Source organism: Phyllobates terribilis, unplaced genomic scaffold, assembly GCF_046119375.1.
Source record: "Phyllobates terribilis strain yellow unplaced genomic scaffold, ASM4611937v1 Scaffold_2__4_contigs__length_985480577, whole genome shotgun sequence".
NCBI lineage: Eukaryota > Metazoa > Chordata > Amphibia > Anura > Dendrobatidae > Phyllobates > Phyllobates terribilis.
The window spans coordinates 216768160-216787206 of record NW_027362762.1 but is presented as its reverse complement, the minus strand read 5'-3'; the positions used below and the strand labels follow the sequence as shown (position 1 = coordinate 216787206).

General features: G+C 41.2%; 1 protein-coding gene across 2 annotated transcripts in view; it reads right to left on the bottom strand.

The window, feature by feature from the left end:
* The window catches only part of ENOX1 (ecto-NOX disulfide-thiol exchanger 1), a 691503-nt gene that overhangs the window by 477956 nt on the left and 194500 nt on the right, over window positions 1-19047 (bottom strand). For both annotated transcript variants that reach the window (XM_073663900.1, XM_073663901.1), the window contains one exon: window positions 14795-14868. The gene's annotated coding sequence lies outside the window, so the exon portion shown is untranslated. The remainder of the gene's footprint in view (window positions 1-14794; window positions 14869-19047) is intronic.

Genomic DNA, 19047 nt, shown 5'->3' with positions numbered 1-19047 from the left:
GATTACAGCAATACCATACCAGATTTATATGGGTTTTTTATGTTTTGCTGCTATCACACAGTAGAAATGGGTTTTTTTTCAATAAAAAAAAAATAGGGCATCTTTTGTCATCATCTTCTGAGAGCTGTGACTTATTTTTTGGTGAACAGAGCTGTATGAGGGGCTTAATTTTTGCGCAATGAGTTGGAGATTTTTTTGGTACCATTTTGTGGTAACTTTTTTTTATTGCTTTTCATTCAGATTTTTTAAATGCAGAATGAAAAAAAATCATCAATTCAATTATTTTTTTGCCACAGAGTGTCAGCTGTCATCTGTGGGAATTGCGTTATTCAATTATTCCTGACTGCAGTTTTAAAACTGTGATCTGAAATAAAGCCTCTTAACGACCGCCGTTTTAATGCATATTGGCGATTTTTAATGGGTTAATGCTGCCGATTTGGTCTCTATTAGCAAAATCCTAAAATCAGACTGCATACTGACCCTATTACATGACTACATTCAGATGAATGATGTGAAAAATGGACAAAAAGCAAAGTAAGAATTCAATTTAAAAAATATAAATCGGAATTCAAATTCCAGGATGAAAAGTGCCAATAGCAGTCAATGGAGAAAAATAAAAAAACTGATCCATTAAATGAATCACCCAAAACACACGGTTAACAGCTGTGATTTTAAAATAACAATTGGAGTAACAGCGAAAAGCATTTTTTTATATTAAACAAAAACAGATGAAAACTTCATGTAATAAATAAGGCTCAAGATATGTTTACATGTAGTTTTTTTTGTGGATTTTGAAGGAGATTCTGGTACAAAATCCACATCAGAAACCCCTTCAAAATACACAAACAATCTTTCTATGAATTTAAATTAAAAGCCGATGGCGCTTCTTTTTCCGCATGTATAAGGAAGCAACACATCAATTCTTCAGTTGCGTCTGCTAGAAAAAAAAATGTTCCAAACATGCCTACCAAATCAACTAAAATAGAAAAATTACCCCAAGCACACAAAAAAAAAAAAAAAAAATCAAAAGTACTCGTTGCAGGAGTTTTTAAGCAGTATATTTAAGTAAATTTTTCAGACTGAAAAATTCATATTAAACTACTATGTAAAAATACCTTAAAGGCAACCTATCACCAGGTTTGTCCCATATGAGATAAGGTCACCCCCTTTCAAACCTAATATACAGCATTCTAATATGCTGTATATACGGTATGTCCCCAATCCGGCCAGCAACAAAAGTCTCGGTCCGGTGCCTATTCTCTTCTTTCGAAGCCGTCCTCCTTCTTGCTTCGTGCGAATGATGTGTCCTATGTGATCCACAGTGTCCCCCGGCATCGCGCTCCTGCACAGGTGTACTTTTCTCTGCCCTGTCGAGTGAAGTGCAAAGTACTGCAGTGCACATGGCCGGGAAAGGTCAAAGAGCCCCGGGTACATACGCACTGCAGTACTTTACTCTACCCTGGTTAGAGCTAAATACGCCTGCACTGGAGCGTGATGCTGGGGACACTGTGTGGATGACGCAGGGGACACTGTGTGGATGACGTAGGACGCGTCATCCACACAAAGAAGAAGAGAGAAGGATGGCAATCGCAAGAAGAAGGGAGGCACAGTATCAAGACAGCGACGCCCATCGGACCCGACTGCCCCGTAGGTGAGTATTATAGATGGTCTTCTTCTGGAGTTTGTATGCTGTCCCCGTGTTTGTGTGGGTTTCCTCCCACACTCCATAGACATACTGATGGGGAACTTACATTGAGATATTTCGAGCCCCAATGGACAGTGATGATGATGTCTGCAGAGTGCTGTGGAGTTAATGGTGCTATATAATCGAGTAAAATTACTAAGATCTCTGATTAGCGGCACAGTGGTTAACACTGGTGCATTCCAAATACTAGAGCTCCGGGTTCAAACTTAACCAGGGGTGGCTTTACCAGGTCTAGATTTTATTTTTAGTTATCTTTAGTATTAGGACCTTTGACCGACTTGTATGATATACCGTAATTTCCCTTTCCTGTTTTATCTAGTATATAAATCCGTCACTGCATTATGGCCTGGATCAGTGCCAAAACGCGGAACCCTGTTTTACATGAACGCATTTATAAATGCTTTGAAAGGACGCCCTGGATTCCTTCTATTCTTCAGCATCACTGTGCTACTCCAGCTCACTTTTACTTTATTATTATTATTGGCATCAACGGCAGCATTCTCCAGCTGACCAGTTTAGATGGGAAGAGCTGATGATTCTTCTATATGTCAAGGCGTGGAAGCAGTTGTGTCTGGTGGTAGCACATCTCGTATAGGTGGGCATACTACCTCTAGCCCCCCGTCTGTCCACACGTGTGGAACACATCCTTTTCATTACAGTTCTGCACTATGGAGCGCCCCACCCTGTGTTTTTTGTGTTTCTTTTCTAGTGGCTGTTTAGAAATCGTCTGTTTGAATAAGGCCTCCAGGGGTGGTCTCCTTAAGAAATATGGTGGTCTGCAGTTGAGGCTTCACTGTATAAATTGCAGGCTTTAGGTTTACTGGCCTTTTGATGAACCAGCTAATAAAGTCACTACAGCCCCATCAGACAGGACTGAAAGATGCATCAGCCAGTACTACATGTAAGTGCTTGTAATATTCATGTTGGTTTTTATGTTTTCCCAGAAATCAAACAATGTTTATGGTGTATTTAGTAAACATATTTAGATGTACACAAGAAAAGACATGTGTACTCATTAGGCATGGCGTCACATCTGTCGTTCCCATTTTGTGGTTTCACAAAATATCTCAGTATGTCTTCCATAAAAACCTCCGCAAACACATCTGGAAGTATGTATTAGTAAGACAATAAACAGAATGAATTATGGCTGTGCCAAGAGGCTCCCAGTGCTCAGATTCAGCCGAGAGCAGATATGGAGTACCTGGCTTCAATGCAGTAAATACGCTTGCCCGTTACAGGCTATGGACTTGAACTTTACCCTGTGGTGCAAACAACACGAGGGAAAATAAAGGATCAGAGGGGCCCGGCAGAACAATTAGCAAGGTTAAATGTATTAAAAAAAAATCAACTATATAGAAGTCTTCTTTGTGTTGTTCTACTGTTATTCCTTCTGGAAATTGATAAATTAACATGTGCGTGTTACCATTCTCCTTGTCAATACAGTATGTTCCTAAATAGTCCGATATAGTGAGAACTAGGGATGGATGCACCCGTGGATTTAGGGGTTAGCCGAACTTTATAAAAAAAAGTTTGGCTCGAGTACCAGAATGATACCCGAACTTGATCCCGGACCCCATTCAAATGAAAAAGGGGTCCTAACATTCGGCAGTTCCCACAATGTTATATGTCTGACAGCGTTGTAAACACCGGCTCTGACCGGCGGTAACCTTACTGAAGTCACCGCCAGTCACAGTCGCTGGGTATCACGGTTCCCACGCTATCACACAGAGGACAGTGTGTGAGCCAGCAGCTGTTACCGGTGCCTGTAACCTTACTGACGTCACCTCAGTTCACAGTAGCCAGGTTATCGCGGAGCACAGCGCGAGACCCAGCAGTAGCTGCGGCTCCAGTCTATGGAGCTGCGCTCTCTGAACGGAGCTCCATAGACTGGATGAAGAAGACTGGGATCATCGTGTGACCTCCATTTGGACTACAGTGGACTAGTGTGTATTTTATTTATATATTTCTTTAAATAAATTGGGGAAAGAGTGAAATTGTTGGGGAGGTTTTTTGTTTTTTTCTCTGTGTTTTTTTTCCTCTTTTTACGGGGTTAGTAATGGGGGTGTCTGATAGACGTCACTCCATTACTAACCTCTGGGCTTCATGTCAGCGGATATTACACAACCGACATCAACCCCAAAAATATTATCCTGCTTGCCAAAGCACCAGGACAAGCGGGAAGAGCAGAGGAAAGCGCCAGAATTGGTGCATTTAATGCCCAAATATTCATGGGCCTTCCCAGTCTGAGAATACCAGCCCTCAGCTGTCTGCTTTAGCTTGGCTGGTTATCAAAAATGGGGAAAACCCCACGGCATTTTTTAAATTATTAAATTATTTTTTTTTTTCAAAAAGAGTGTGGGGGGCCACTGTCTGTTTTACCTGTGCTTGTTGTCAAAAACAGAGGGGACCCTCACATTTTTTTTTTTACATTGTTCACCAGCCAATCACAGCCATGACAATACTTGACATGGCAGTGATGGGGCCTGAAGTGCCCACATAGGAATAGCTTATTGATTGGCTGCGCTGCAACCTTTCAACAAGCTTTGTTCGGGCTGCCGAACCCAAACAGCAACACGGACTTCTGTGAGAACTTTACCATTCAGGTTAGCCCATCTCTAGTCAGAACTGATATGACAGTGCAAGAGCTCTAACGGACTTGCCCCATTGACAATATGAATTGCAGTGTAACGTCCAGGTCATATTCTTTATACATTTCCATGAGAAAAAACAGAGAAGCAAAGATAGCTCTAGTTCGGTGGTAAGTGTTTCCAGAATTGTTATTCTATGGGGAATACAAGCATTTACTAAAACAAAAAATTCAGGAGAGCCTGTGTTCTCTTCAAGGACCTAAACGACACTTCTTTAACTGCATGAGAAAAAAAATGATTTTGTATTTCACCAGGGTACTTGAATACAACTTTAAAAAAAATCTCAAATTATGAATTTGCCAAAAATATCCGGATTAAAAAAAACACACGAATGTTGTGAAAAAAAAAAAGGAATGCAAGAATGGCAAGTAAAAAAAATCAACTAGTGTAAAAACTTACATATTGGAGACAACTCATTAAGACTGGCACAGAACATACTCACGCTACACCAGTCTTGATTGAGTAGAAGAGGTGCACTCCACTTAACAAATTCAGAGCGCCTTTTCAGTTGCGTTTGCTGGGCCAGAAATACTACTCCCCTCAGGAAGCGGTCCAAAGTTAGGACATGTGCCTCTAAGCATGTGCAGTAGGAAGCTCCGCTCTCCCTGTTTATGTGTAGGAAGGTGTGTCCTCAGTGGTTATTCTGAATACTGGAGATACCAGCAGAGCTGAGGTAAGAAGAGGCTGCACAAACTGCTGTTCACCCCTGTCTATCTGACCTAATACTGGAGATACCTGGTGTGTTGTGATAACAGACTGCTCAAACTGCTGTTCACCATGTCTATCTGATCTAATACTGGAAATACCAGGAGTGCTGTAGTAAGAAGAGGCTGATCACACTGCTGTTCACCATGTCTATCTGATCTAATACTGGAAATACCAGGAGTGCTGTAGTAAGAAGAGGCTGCTCACTCTGCTGTTCACCATGTCTATCTGATCTAATACTGGAAATACCAGGAGTGCTGTAGTAAGAAGAGGCTGATCACTCTGCTGTTCAACATGTCTATCTGATCTAATACAGGAAATACCAGGAGTGCTGTAGTAAGAAGAGGCTGCTCACTCTGCTGTTCACCATGTCTATCTGATCTAATACTGGAAATACCAGGAGTGCTGTAGTAAGAAGAGGCTGATCACACTGCTGTTCACCATGTCTATCTGATCTAATACTGGAAATACCAGGAGTGCTGTAGTAAGAAGAGGCTGCTCACTCTGCTGTTCACCATGTCTATCTGATCTAATACTGGAAATACCAGGAGTGCTGTAGTAAGAAGAGGCTGCTCACTCTGCTGTTCACCATGTCTATCTGATCTAATACTGGAAATACCAGGAGTGCTGTAGTAAGAAGAGGCTGCTCACTCTGCTGTTCACCATGTCTATCTGATCTAATACAGGAAATACCAGGAGTGCTGTAGTAAGAAGAGGCTGCTCACTCTGCTGTTCACCATGTCTATCTGATCTAATACTGGAAATACCAGGAGTGCTGTAGTAAGAAGAGGCTGCTCACACTGCTGTTCACCAGGTCTATCTGATCTAATACAGGAAATACCAGGAGTGCTGTAGTAAGAAGAGGCTGCTCACTCTGCTGTTCACCATGTGTATCTGATCTAATACTGGAAATACCAGGAATGCTAAAATAAGAAGAGGACAATCACACTGCTGCCCACCCTGCAGCTCTGATTTAATTCTGGAGATAACAGGAGTGCTCAGTTAAGAAAAGGCTGCTCACACTGCTGTCCACTGAGTCTGCCTGGTCTAATAGTGGAGATATCAGGGGTGCAGAAGCAAGAAGAAGCTGCTTACATTGCTGTCCACCCTGTTCTGAATCCTGAGTGGATGCTGTGACCTGACTATAGTTTGACAGTACATAATATAGATTACCTTCAGATCATAGCAGCACCACTTAGCACATTGCTCATATACACCCGTCCTATTAACATTCTAGAACAGGTTTCTGTCAGTGTAACAGGACGCCAGCCATTTTAATGTACTATAGTGATTACCTCCCTAGACAAATGTTATTTACTAATTAAACATATTTAGGAATTTATTCATAATTACATTTTTTTTACACTTTCTCTTCCGGGAGAACCCCTTTAAAGTTAGTGTCATATCCATACTGAACAAGCGAGTACAAGAGCAGCGTTCCTCTGACCATCAGGGATGTACACAGGCCAATGCTTTATGCAGGGAATGACATGATATGTTGAGACAATATCTGCAGACATTATCTGTATATTATTACCAGAAAGCACTTGCACAAATGTTCCCTTCGGGAGTAACAAAGCACGTATCTTATATTTTGCTCCTAGAACACTTAGAGCCCGGCCTGACACAGACCCATTACTTTTGATTAATATAATACATCTGATGAGGGAGAAAACCGTTTTCTATGTCTCTCTGTTATTGATGCATTGTAATATTAAGGAAGGCATCCTATACAGACTCCGCTGCACAAATTCAGATTACTATGACTTATAGATTCACTTCTACCCACAATTGTTCTATTGTGAACAATGAGAACAAGATGGCTCTAGTCTAACTGACTATTTTTTGTGACAGGTTCATCCATTTCCCCTTTCTACCACTCAAAGTCCGGCTTGCTACAAAGTGGCAACATTTTAGAAGAAAATGTTTCATCTCAGATGAATGGTCTTCAGGGAGTAACATGAATCAGCGGCACTACAAAGCAAGGAGGCTGCAAGCAAAGCTGCTGCTGCAAGATTCTTTAACGAAAAAGCTAATTAGACAAGCGTAATAAGCCCCATTGGCATTGCCTACTGATGAGATGACATAATTTAACAGAACAAAGACTAAACTTTAAAAAAAAAAATACAATACTTCAGTGAGCTCGGATTCTTACCCACGTGGTAACGTTAAAAGCCAATAAACACTTACAAAATAACGAGCCCGAAATGTGACCGTCTATTACATACTCAAAGCTTATTAGCGACTACAAGATTATTGTCTATTGGTTTTACACTTACTTAACAATGTCAGCTTTAATCTACTATGAGATTATACTTATGCTAAATACAGGGAACAGCGCTAGTTTATTAGCTTGCTAGCATTCCCGCTTATGGATACCCTATACAAAACACTCAGGGACAGGCGTAGCAGAGAAGAGTTTGTCAGTTGGCACAAATCATCTTTGCACAGGACTGCAAATAAACCAACCCAATTTTAATTAGCAAAATGTTTCCAATGTAAAAGGAATGCAGCACAAGGCGTTTATAGGTATCTTCAGTTCTGCTATTCAGGGTCAAACAACAGCTCATCCGGTCCTGAGAAAGGCGACTGATCGTCACGTTGCCTCATATAAACAATCTGCATACAAGTTATTATATTAAATTATTGTAGATTGCAAGAAAAGTCTCTATTCTAAAAGGATTATTGAGGATTAGGTTTTATTCCATCAGAAAACAAGAATCTAACGGATTATAACATTAACCCTTACTACGCTCCCTGTACAGAATTAGCCGCTCAGAGTCCTATTCAACAGCCAGCTGATCATCTAGGACATTTAGCAGCAGGTCGCCCCAACAAACAGCACTTTTACTTTTTGTTCTCTCCTTAAAAGGACCACTAAACCTCAAGCCAGCAGAAAATAAAAGGGCATCTTACAAAAAGTGCTGCTAATCTAACGGTCTCCAGGGCTCTCGAACCTAGAAATACAGTCAATAAAAAAAGTGGTCACAGGGCAGCAAGTTTTTTTGATTCGCAATCAGAAGTCACATTGACAAACATCGATCACATCAGAGTAAGTGAATAGTAAAATGCCAGTGAGGAGTAAAATGCAAGTAGGCGCTGTACACATCACAATTGTGCTATATGTTATGTTTGTGCTCTTTTTTCCATATACAGCAATAACATAAAAGCCCCTCCAGTCATTGATGTCATCCAAGGTTATCGAACACAGGTGTCCATATTCATTAGACTGTGCCAAAGCCTAGATACCCTGCCGATGAAGAGGCCCTGCATAGCAGCAGTGTAATACATGTCATATCCTACCACAGTATTTCACCAACTATTGGGTCAGGAGAAAAAAGTAGTCTTCCCGTTATCCTCAAGGCTGGGACCAGGGCTGTGGAGTCGGTAAGCCAAAACTCCGACTCCTCAATTTCCATGACACCGACTCCCTCATACATGGCTCATGTTTAAGTGATAAATTTACTGTAGCACAGATTCATCTCAGCTAAAAGTCTAGACCCTTACATCAGGAATAGGACAGACATTTATAGGACATTTCATAACTTTCCCAAATTCAGCCAGCCCCATAGATACTGCATAGAGGTGAAATGGTGCATGCTCAAACACCCTCCATTTAAACAGCTCCTCATTGCAGAGGGTGCACTTAGAACCCCTGTTCCATTGATCATAGGGGGCTGAGAAATGTAATATTTATTACATACCCTATAACTAGGTGATAAATATCCATTATGGGAAACACACTTTCCCAAGAGTAACTTGGATTTTGAGGTTTTACTTTTATACTTTGTTGCATAGTATAATCTTTACATTTCCTTCTGATGCTAGAAATAGGATGGCGTATGGAAGAATGGGGGAAAGATCCATCCTGGTGGGTAGGCATCCAATCTGCTTTGACAAAGCCTATGGGAAATGAGAATATACTTTACCTACATGTCATTGGACAAGCTGTTCATGAACAATCATCATTAATTCCCCCTGCAATATTTAACTGCTGGATGGTAAATATGTAACGTCATAGTGGCTGCCTCGCAAAATGCTTTGCTTGAATTTTAAAATAAATAAATATTGTGTTGAAGAATGGTGAACGTGTTCTCAAATACCACAAACATTATAAAAAGAATAAGAATATACGGAAAACAGTAAAGCAGCTAGAATTACACATTCAGTGCATGAGCGGCTCACAGTTGTCTAATGAACCATCTCAGAAAGGAATATCATTTTCTTACCTTGATCCATCGCTTCTCAATTCTCTGGTGGGATTTTATTTAATACCACAAAAAAATAGTAATCAAGAGGGAAACCTCGGGAAGTCTGTCATTGTTTTCTTTTCAGGAGATAAGCCTTTCTTTGTCGCAGTAAATGCACTCCACAAAGTATGAAAACTGATATACAAGTGTTATCAACACAGCCACAGCTTGGCCCAACAAACATCAATAGAAAGCGGCATGGTGTGACTAGTCTATACGCTAGGGAAGACCTGATCCACGAAAACACAAGCGGCACTAAACAGAAACATGCAGACAAAAAAATACACAAACGAGCTGGAAATAGTAGTTTATATAACTTACTAATATACTTCAGTTGGGCAGGTGCCTGCATCGATGGGAAACTGGTCCATCTGGGGTCCCGACAGCTTTGTTTCTGGTCCTGTGCTTTACACAGGGCAGCAGTTGCTGTTTCCGTAGGAGGCCAGGGCTGTGTGTGACAGGAGCCATTCACTGCTTATTTTAATAGCTAAACCAGCTAACAAGACACAGATGGAGGCTGTCTTGGTTATTGAAATAAGCTCCAGTTACATGACTGCATAGGAAACGTCTTGTATGGAGCATAGAACCATTAGTGAAGCTGTCAGATCCATGAAGGATCAGCTACCCACAATGGGGCACCTGGCCTAATTGGTTACATTAGGACTCCACGAGAGGTAGTGAGTTCTCCTTCAATGAAAGTCTTCAAGCAGGGGCTGGACAGACATGTGTCTGAGATGGTTTAGTGAATCCTGCATTGAGCAGGGGGTTGGACACGATGACCCTGGAGGTCTCTTCCAACTCTACCTTTCTATGTTTATATGACTCATTCAGATGTCCGCGAGTGGTGTACGCGCTCTATCCGTGTTTTTCACAGACAGAACACTTGCTTTAATCTATGGTTCTGTTCATATGTCAGTGGAGTTTTCTTGCGGTCCGCAAAAGAATCATGGAGATATGTCTGTTTTTGATCCAAGTCAAGAATAAAAATCACCCATAGTCTATGAAAATCACTGTCGGCACACGCATGCTGTACATGATGAACAATGTAACGTATAGGAGACGCTTTGCAATCTTTTTTTTTTCATCAGTGAAAAAAAAAATCACTGATGAAACACTGATGGTAAAAACGGACACTGACCAAACACTGATGAAAATCTGATCTAAAAACACTGATGAACAATGGTCCGTGTTTTTACAAATGAGCTAAATCACAGATGTCTGAATGAGACCATAGTAAGATAAAATATCTTTACTAGTTTTGTGGCTGGAAAACCTCTTGGGCTAAATTCCCACGATGAGTTTTTGGTGCTGGATATTATTGAAAAAATTCAAGTAACCTCTTTCTTACTTAATGGGTGCGGAAAATCTGCAACATCAAAAACTCACCAGAATGCTCATCATGGGAAGGTAGCCTTAAAAATGGTTCTCTGTGACAGAAAAGGTTAGTGAAAACAAGCAGCAGATGCGTTCATGGTAAAATATACATTTTTGACAGGTCTATAGCTGAAGGTTTTAGGGATTGAAATAACACAACGCTTAGTTGTAGGTCCCAGATGATCCTTTAAAGATGTTTGAAACATTTTCTCATAGTTGGAATGAAAAAAAAGAAGCGTAATATAAACCAGGTTTCTACTCTCTTGTTCTCCGAATAGAACAAATGTTTTCATCCGGGTGGTGGTGGCAACATACAAGGGCATGGGTACAAGTAGAAATACATACAGGTACACGGTTATAAGTGACCTGTAAGAAGCCTGCATTGCTTGCGTTTTAATAAAAATATGAGTAAAAGAAGCACAATTGCAATAGAGACAAGGCCCCGTATTACACTTATGACTCAACAATGTACAATGTTACACTGATGGCTGCATTCAGAGAAGAGATAAACGGGCGATAGAAAAAAGGCTTAGGCAAGATTCAAGCCACGTCTGGACCCTCAGACATCATCAACTTCCGTCTGAACCGCATGAAAAAGTGGATTCAAATGTACCCCCCATCCCTCCCCAATAGTCATATAAGGAGATTTATCAAAACTGATGCCAAAATAAAATGGAGTAATTGGCCACAGCAAATAATCAGATTTACTCTTTCATATTTCATGTAATGTCTGGGAAATGAGACAATTAATCGGACTGGAGCAGATTCCCATAATAACCAGTTTTCCTTTCCATCAGTTTTGAGAAATCTCACACAGACTTCAATAAGACAAATGTCCAAATTGCAGATTTTAATCCAGACGCAATATCATAGCTTCTTATACTAATGTGTTCAGATAAAAGAAGGACACCGCCAGAAAAAAAAAGTCAAATAGAAACCAGAGTTGCATGTTTTAGGCTCCGCGGGGCTAATTCATTCCTCATAGGGTTTCTATGTCAATTTTCTTTATGTCTTGTGGTATTTTGGCTTTTTTTTCCTCGTTAAATTCCTTAAAATGATGCACGAAATCAAAATGCTCTTTATTTTGTCTTTGACCAGTTTTGTGACTTTTTAGGGCAAAAGGTATCATGTTTCCCCAAAATGGCAAAAAATGTGTGTCAGTTTCTGATATACATAAAATCACTCCAGGGGCGCGGGACAGGAGTACAATCCAGTCACAATTGATGAATCTCGCCCACAGCAGCACACATAATTATATAAAGAAAAAGAAAGGATTAGGTGCAAATGAAAAACAGGCAAAGCAAACACACCAAACACTATATGAATCTGGCCCCGTATGTTGAATCAAAATCTATGGCTCCATTGAGGGACATTTTTAATCCTGCTTAAGACACTAGCCCAAGCATCAGGAAAGGGGGCCCAGATGTGAACTCAGCCGAAGACTCTAAAGTTTCTTTATTTCATGATATAAGGATTTTGAGAGCAAAATATGTTTGTAAGGACATTACAATGGAAAGATTCCATCAGTGATCCAATTTCTGGGAATTAAGAGGCTGCCATCTTTTTCTGCACTGTACCAATTTGGGTTAACAACACTCTAGGTAAAAAATAAAAAACATCAAGAGTCCTGAGTCTCCTTATTCCAGTCAATGTAATAATCAGAGGATGCAATATCCTACTAACATGTCAGCTCTGACTGAAAGACCTCCCTAAAGTTCTGACAGTGGGGTAAGCACTTGTGTTGAGCGAGTATGTTCAGTCCGAGTATGCTCGGGCCGAGCTCCGAGTGTTTACAGCTGCTCGGTGATAAGGTTGAATCGCTCCCGTGTGCATGATTTGCAACTGTTTGACAGTTTTATTACATGTGAGGAATGTGTAAGAAATAGACATTCCTCCCATGTATTAAACCTGTCAAACAGTTGCAAATCATGCACACGGGAGCGATTCAAACATAACACCGAGCAGCTGTAACTACTCGGAGCTCGGCCCGAGCATACTAGCCGAAAGGGTTAATAGAACATACTCGCTCAACACTAGTAAGCACCTATACCCCAAATATTCCTTGCTGGAATTCTCATTCACTGTCGACAATTCAGACATTTACATGTTGTGACTGACAAGCAAAAACATAGTGTTGATATTTTCACAGATAAATCAAATTCTTCAGGTAGCTATTTCTTTCATGAGAGTCCTAGGATACAATACATACTCATTCATGAAACTGCTTCCATAGCAGTTTAGGTTTTCAAGCGCAACAATAGAAATTATGGATGAGGAATGCAAGTAACGCTATGTTACCGGAGAAGAGGAAGGTGGTGTCAGTCTACGCTACTGACAAAGCTGGAGAGAGATTTTATGTCTCTCTTTTTATTTTCAGAACCAATATGTAAAGATATACAGCTAAGTGTCTACACAGGAATACAGCGGCCCTCCTGCTAGTAAGGGCATGTTCACAGTTATTTGTCAAGGATTTTGGAGTAGATTCTGATCCACATAAATATGTGTTTAAAGCGCTATGAATACGGTTCCTGTTGATTTAAATGGGAAAATGCTTTTGTAGAGCACATTGTGCTGGTTTTTCTTTATGTGATTATTTTAGAGAGCAAAAAAGAACACCCCGTCACCCCTTGGAGCTGTTTGCCTGCAGGCCCTGGGGATGTGTTTTCGGTCATGCTGCTGTTCATGTGATCACCACGGATACAATAATAACGGCTCTGTGCACAACAGCGACTTTGCACATGGCCGTGTGTGTGAGCATATAAAGAATTGTCAGAGTTTTGTCCAAAAAATTTGGACGATTTTTTTTTCCTTATTTGTCATCAGTATGCAGGCCATTTTTATACATACTCCCGGCCAGTGGGTGTGGCCTCGCTCCATACACTTGTATGGAGCGAGGCCACGCCCCCTAGTCCGCCATGCCCACAACACTAGACGGGGCACAGCCTCGCTCCATACAAGTGTATGGAGAGCGAGGCCACGCCCACTGGCCGGGAGTATGTATAACTCATACATACCCTCCGGTCCCGGGTCTGAAACCGGCGAAATCCCGGAGCACACAATGCCTGAACTGGGGGGATTCATAAGTCTGCAGTCACACAGAGTGCCTGCAGTGTTATAGATTTGGACAGGACAAGCCCTTTAAAGTTAATTTATTAATCCCTCAGCATTTGACATATACAGAGTCCCATAAAATACATGATGAACAATGTAGCTACGGAGCTGCATGAAAAGTATTGATTTGCAGACTTGCATGGCCCTGAACTTCCCAGGAGACATGTCATTATCATTACAGGCCAGATTGCAATGAAAGTTAACACCTATGTAAAGATAACACCTAATCTACCATACAAAATAGGCTATGGTCACAGCTCACCTCCTCTACCTCTCTGCATAGGTCACACAACATGCCTCCTATAGAAGTCAATAAGTCATCTGGAGACATAGTTACTGTAAAGTATATATCTAGATGTAATCTACTTCTCTGCCCATCTACCAGATAAGCACTGCAGTGCTTTCAGAGCGCCGCAAGCCCGCGCTACGCTGGGCTGTGACGTGTGGTGAATCTCTGCCCACAGCCCAGTCACTCAGGGACACTGGGTTACTCCTCAGTGATGCCGGGTCTGCTTCCCATTCCGGAAGTTGATGTGACATCACCGGACATCAGAGGCGGCTGCAGCCGGGGGTGATGGGGGATGAGCGGACAGCGATAGCGCTGCTCACAGGCACATTGGTAACGCAAGGTATTTGAAGAAAACCTTATTTCCAAGGTTTAAATCAATCTGCCCACTACACATTGTAGTGAACAACCTCCAACAACTTCTTAATGTTGGCTGGTACCATAGATGTAAAACTGATGACAAATCACTATTCTCCCAAAACTTTGGTTACAGCATTATGCTCACAGATAGAAAAGCATTGTGGCATGGCATTAGCATCAAGGAGAGGATGGCCATGTGTCGCTGTTACATTGTAGAACTTTGTAATTCTGCCGCAGTCATGGACAAGCCTCGCGTGATCTATTGTAAATCTTTCCTAATGCACATTGCTCGTTTTCTCTAATAATGCACAAGGGATGGGCATTAATATGCAGAGTTATTAAGCAGAGTCATTACCTTGTGATGTATTGTTTTCCTCAGCTAACCGTTGTTAGGGTCCTTCGATGCAGCTCTGGGATGAAGCATAAGACCTGGAGAAATAACAAGATATTATTATTTATTTATGAAGCGGTAATAAGTCCCAAAGTGTTAGCTTATTAGTATACGGGCTAGTCTTGAAAAATTTAATAAAAAGTCTACAAATATCAGAAGAACAAGGGCTCAATACACGTGGCTTCTGAGCCGTTACCTGATGGTATACACTAGGAAGGCTTTTCCAACATATGCCACTTTACAGACATCCAGGGTATAAGCCGCCCACAAGTCCTCACTTTAAACAGACTTCTATTGCAAATTAAACATTTTTACTGGTGACCCTCTGTATAGAAATAGTAGTCTGCTGCATTTTCTAATATGCTGGAAAAAATAAAAAATATTCCAAACCATAAGACTCCAGAGACCAAAAAACACTCTGCACATTTGTTGCTTCTTGAGCGCAGTATGTGAAATCTCTACTTGCTGTTCAATCTCTGGGGGGTGCACTTTCACCTCTCCCCGATGCGGTCAATCACTGCTCAGCAGCACCAAGACTGCTAGATCAGCTTCTGGAAGGGAGGGGTGAAAACACACGCTCCCCCTTCCCATCAAAAAAAAAAAAAAAAAAAGACTGAAGACACGCTCAGTTGGACTACAAGCAGAGATTCCACATATTGAGCCCCAAAGCAACAAATGTAAATAACTCTGCAATGGAGTTAAGCAGCGCAAAATAGAAAAAAAGCCACAAAATTAGGCATTTTTATAAGGTCCTCTTTATATAACTGTCGACTGGCTACATGCAAGTTTAGTGGCTTGGTAAGACGGGCCGACCACAACTGTATGTGCACACAACCATCATTATTATGATCGCTCTGTGACCATAGATTATCATGTTATTGGCAGCACATCATCTGTTTATACAAGGCGACATATGATAATGATAAAAATTATTTTTAAGCAAGTTTAAAAAAATATTGCACCTGATGTAGGGGCATTTAGCTCAAATCAACATGTGTATGCCAGCTTGTTAGATGGCCCCAAGTTGGGAATGAGCGTTTTTACCAATGCTCATTTCCTGATCATCGGCTCATCTAAATGGGTCTTTCACATTCACTTGCATTTGGACATTCCAATGGTCTGTTTTTTAGTAGCAAAAAAATGGAATTACTGTCTAAAATGAATCCGTTGCATAAGTTGTCTAAACGGAAGCAGAAGAACCCCATTTATTATTAAGCCCACCTGGATTAAGTAATGTGTCCATTTTTAGCATGAAAGAAAAAGCTCCAGAATGCTGTACTTTTTCTTCCGTTCTAAAAAGAGGCACCCAAACGGTCCCCCACAAAAATCAATGGTTCCCCCTCGGCTTGCATTTAGATCAGTTTTACACAATGGATCTGTCAGGAGAGACAAAATAAAGTCAAAAGGCCAGTGTAAAGAGAAATTTCTTATTTTAAAAACAATTTTTATTCCCTAGATCACCACTTTACACTAGTCAACTCGTAGCAGGGCTGTGGAGTCAGTAAATCAAACCACCTACCCGGACTCCCACTCTCAACTGCATGTTTGTACAAGATGAGACCACCAATACTGTATAGTTTTAGGGTAGGGTTTTTTTTCTCTAAATTCCAAAATCACAGCAAAAATAATCACGCACCAAACTATCAAACTAAACTATGGTGCCAGGATAGGAAACTTCACTGCTAAAACACATACCCGATTAAAGGAAATCTACCAATAAGATTTTACTACTGAGACTACAGAGATGTCTGTATAGATCCTAGCACAACAATAAGGGCTCGCTCACACTGACGTATACAACAGAGCAGAGAGCTATCCGGCGTTTTATCGCATAGCACTCGGCCCAGTGTTATACTATGGGGCAGTGCAGAGCTACGATTATTTTCTCATGTCGGTTCAGCATGAGAAAACAATTGCAGGATGCTGTGAGTGCCCCCGATAATAAATCGGACCATGTACAGTCATACAAGTCTATGGGTGCGTGTAAACCATCGGACTGCACTCGGATGTCATCTGAGTGCAGTCCGATGTACACTCAGAGACTATGGAGAAATTAAATTCTCTGCCTTCTCCGCACCTGTGATGTGATTCTCTCATGAGAGAGAGTCGGATGACACTCGGACACAGTTTTAGACAAGTTCCATTAGCATAATTGGCCCGATTCTCTAGCATGAGAACATACGCCAGTGTGAGCAAGCCCTAAAAATGGTCCTCATTTTGTAATAATACAAGGCGCCAGTGCAGAGAAATCAAGCTTGGAAGCCTCATGCAAATTAGCTTGGAAGTGCTGATGTACTGAGAGGGTACTGACATGCCCCCTGTACACTTCCAGCCTAATTTGCATGTGGTTTCAAAGTTATACAGGTATTATTTTTTGTTGTTATACAACCTCTACCACCATGAGTTTCAGTAGTAAAATCATTCTGATAATTGCTTAAAAAAAAGGAATATATATAACAATGTGTCTATTTTAGCCAAAAAATAAATAAATGAATTTTACAGGTTACTACAGAGTGATAATCCCTATCTTTTGTTACCAGCCCCAGTTATACATAGAAAAACTCCTTATACATATCTGATCTAAAAGACCAGTAGTGAGCGCAGCTCTGAACATAACCGGGATTCTGCAGTCGCTAAATGTTGCTTTTGAGAATCGTTCCAGAAGCAATGATGCATTGTGCTGCAACATATTTCATATTCCTACAATTGTAGGGGAATTTATCTTATCTCGCCATTAATGAATCCAATGTATAACAGGGCTGCATCGTTTACTGGAGTTTAAAGCAGATATATAGCGCACACTGTGTAAAACAAATCACTTCTGTGACAGCAGCAATACCAAAAACGATAATTATTATGAGACAGGCAGTCAATGGGAAAATCAATGCATTTTAATAGCACAGCAGGCAGCAGATGTATTGGCAAGGTGACCCCCTTTAGCATCTCTCACGGACAGCCATGGCTTCATCTACCTTTTATCACCATCCAGAGGGATGGAAGGTGCTCTGGTTATGTACAATAAGAGGAACATCAATGATAAAGTCAGCTGCTTTCACCCACATGACGGCAAAGCAATTTACGTAAATGAACATCCATGCGCAGAGATCCTTCAAAGTCAGTCTGCTGTTAACCTTATCAGAGGAATTGCCAACATCTCTCCATATAGAAGACACACAAGAGTCCATCATATTTGGTGGAATATCGGCCTGAGCGGACCCGGACATTGTACAAACGTGTCTCTATTTCACTTCATACAATGGAGCTGAAAATGTCCTATTTGTGGCATCTGATTATTGCCGGACTGTCAGGGAAGGTGCCATTAATAGCTCGTCATTCTACCCCAGAAATAGATTCATACTGCACGATATGAATCAGGACATGGCAAAGGATGAAGCTGAGAGACAATCTGCCACCAGACCGAGCTCTTCATTTAACCTGTTCTCCCCCCAAAGCCTGTTTGCACATTCATGACCAGGTCAAATTTCACAATCATGACCAGTGTCACTTTATGAGGTAGTAACTTCAACAGATCCCACTGATTATGAGAATGCTTTTTCGTTACATATTCTACTTCATGACAGTGGTAAAATATTTTCAATAGGACTTGCGTTTATTGGTGAAAAATGTAGAAAATTTTGAAATTTTCAAACCTAGTTTTTATGCCATTAAAGCAGAGAGTCCGATCGCACCAATCAAAGCTGGCCCTGGTGACTCCAGCGTTGCAAGGCTCCAGACTATGATCAGTGCTCCGCATCAATCGTAGGCTGGGCATCAGTGTTTCAGGGAATCTAATTGCCTGAAACACTGAGAAACGCTGTGACTGGCTGTTCAGAACTGAACGGCCAATCACAGAGATTATAGCCACGGGAAAGGCGGAGCCAGCCCCCGGGATGACGACTCCCAGTGCTCTGATACAAGATTCAGCAGGCACCTTAATGCGATCACTGCAACTGCGGTTGCGGAGCTGCATTAAAAGATATGAAGTATCCATACGTCCAAGGTGTCAGTAAGTACCTACCAACCTTGACATATGGCTACCTCCAAGGTCGGGAAAGAGTTAAAGGGGTATTCCCATCTCCAAGATCCTATCGCAGTATGTAGTAGGTGTAATAATAATAATATTAGCAAAAACCTCCAATTAGAAATCTAGTATAGTATTTGCTATGTCTCTTTCCTCATGTGCAGGCATCACAGGACCTTAGGTATCCACGGTTATG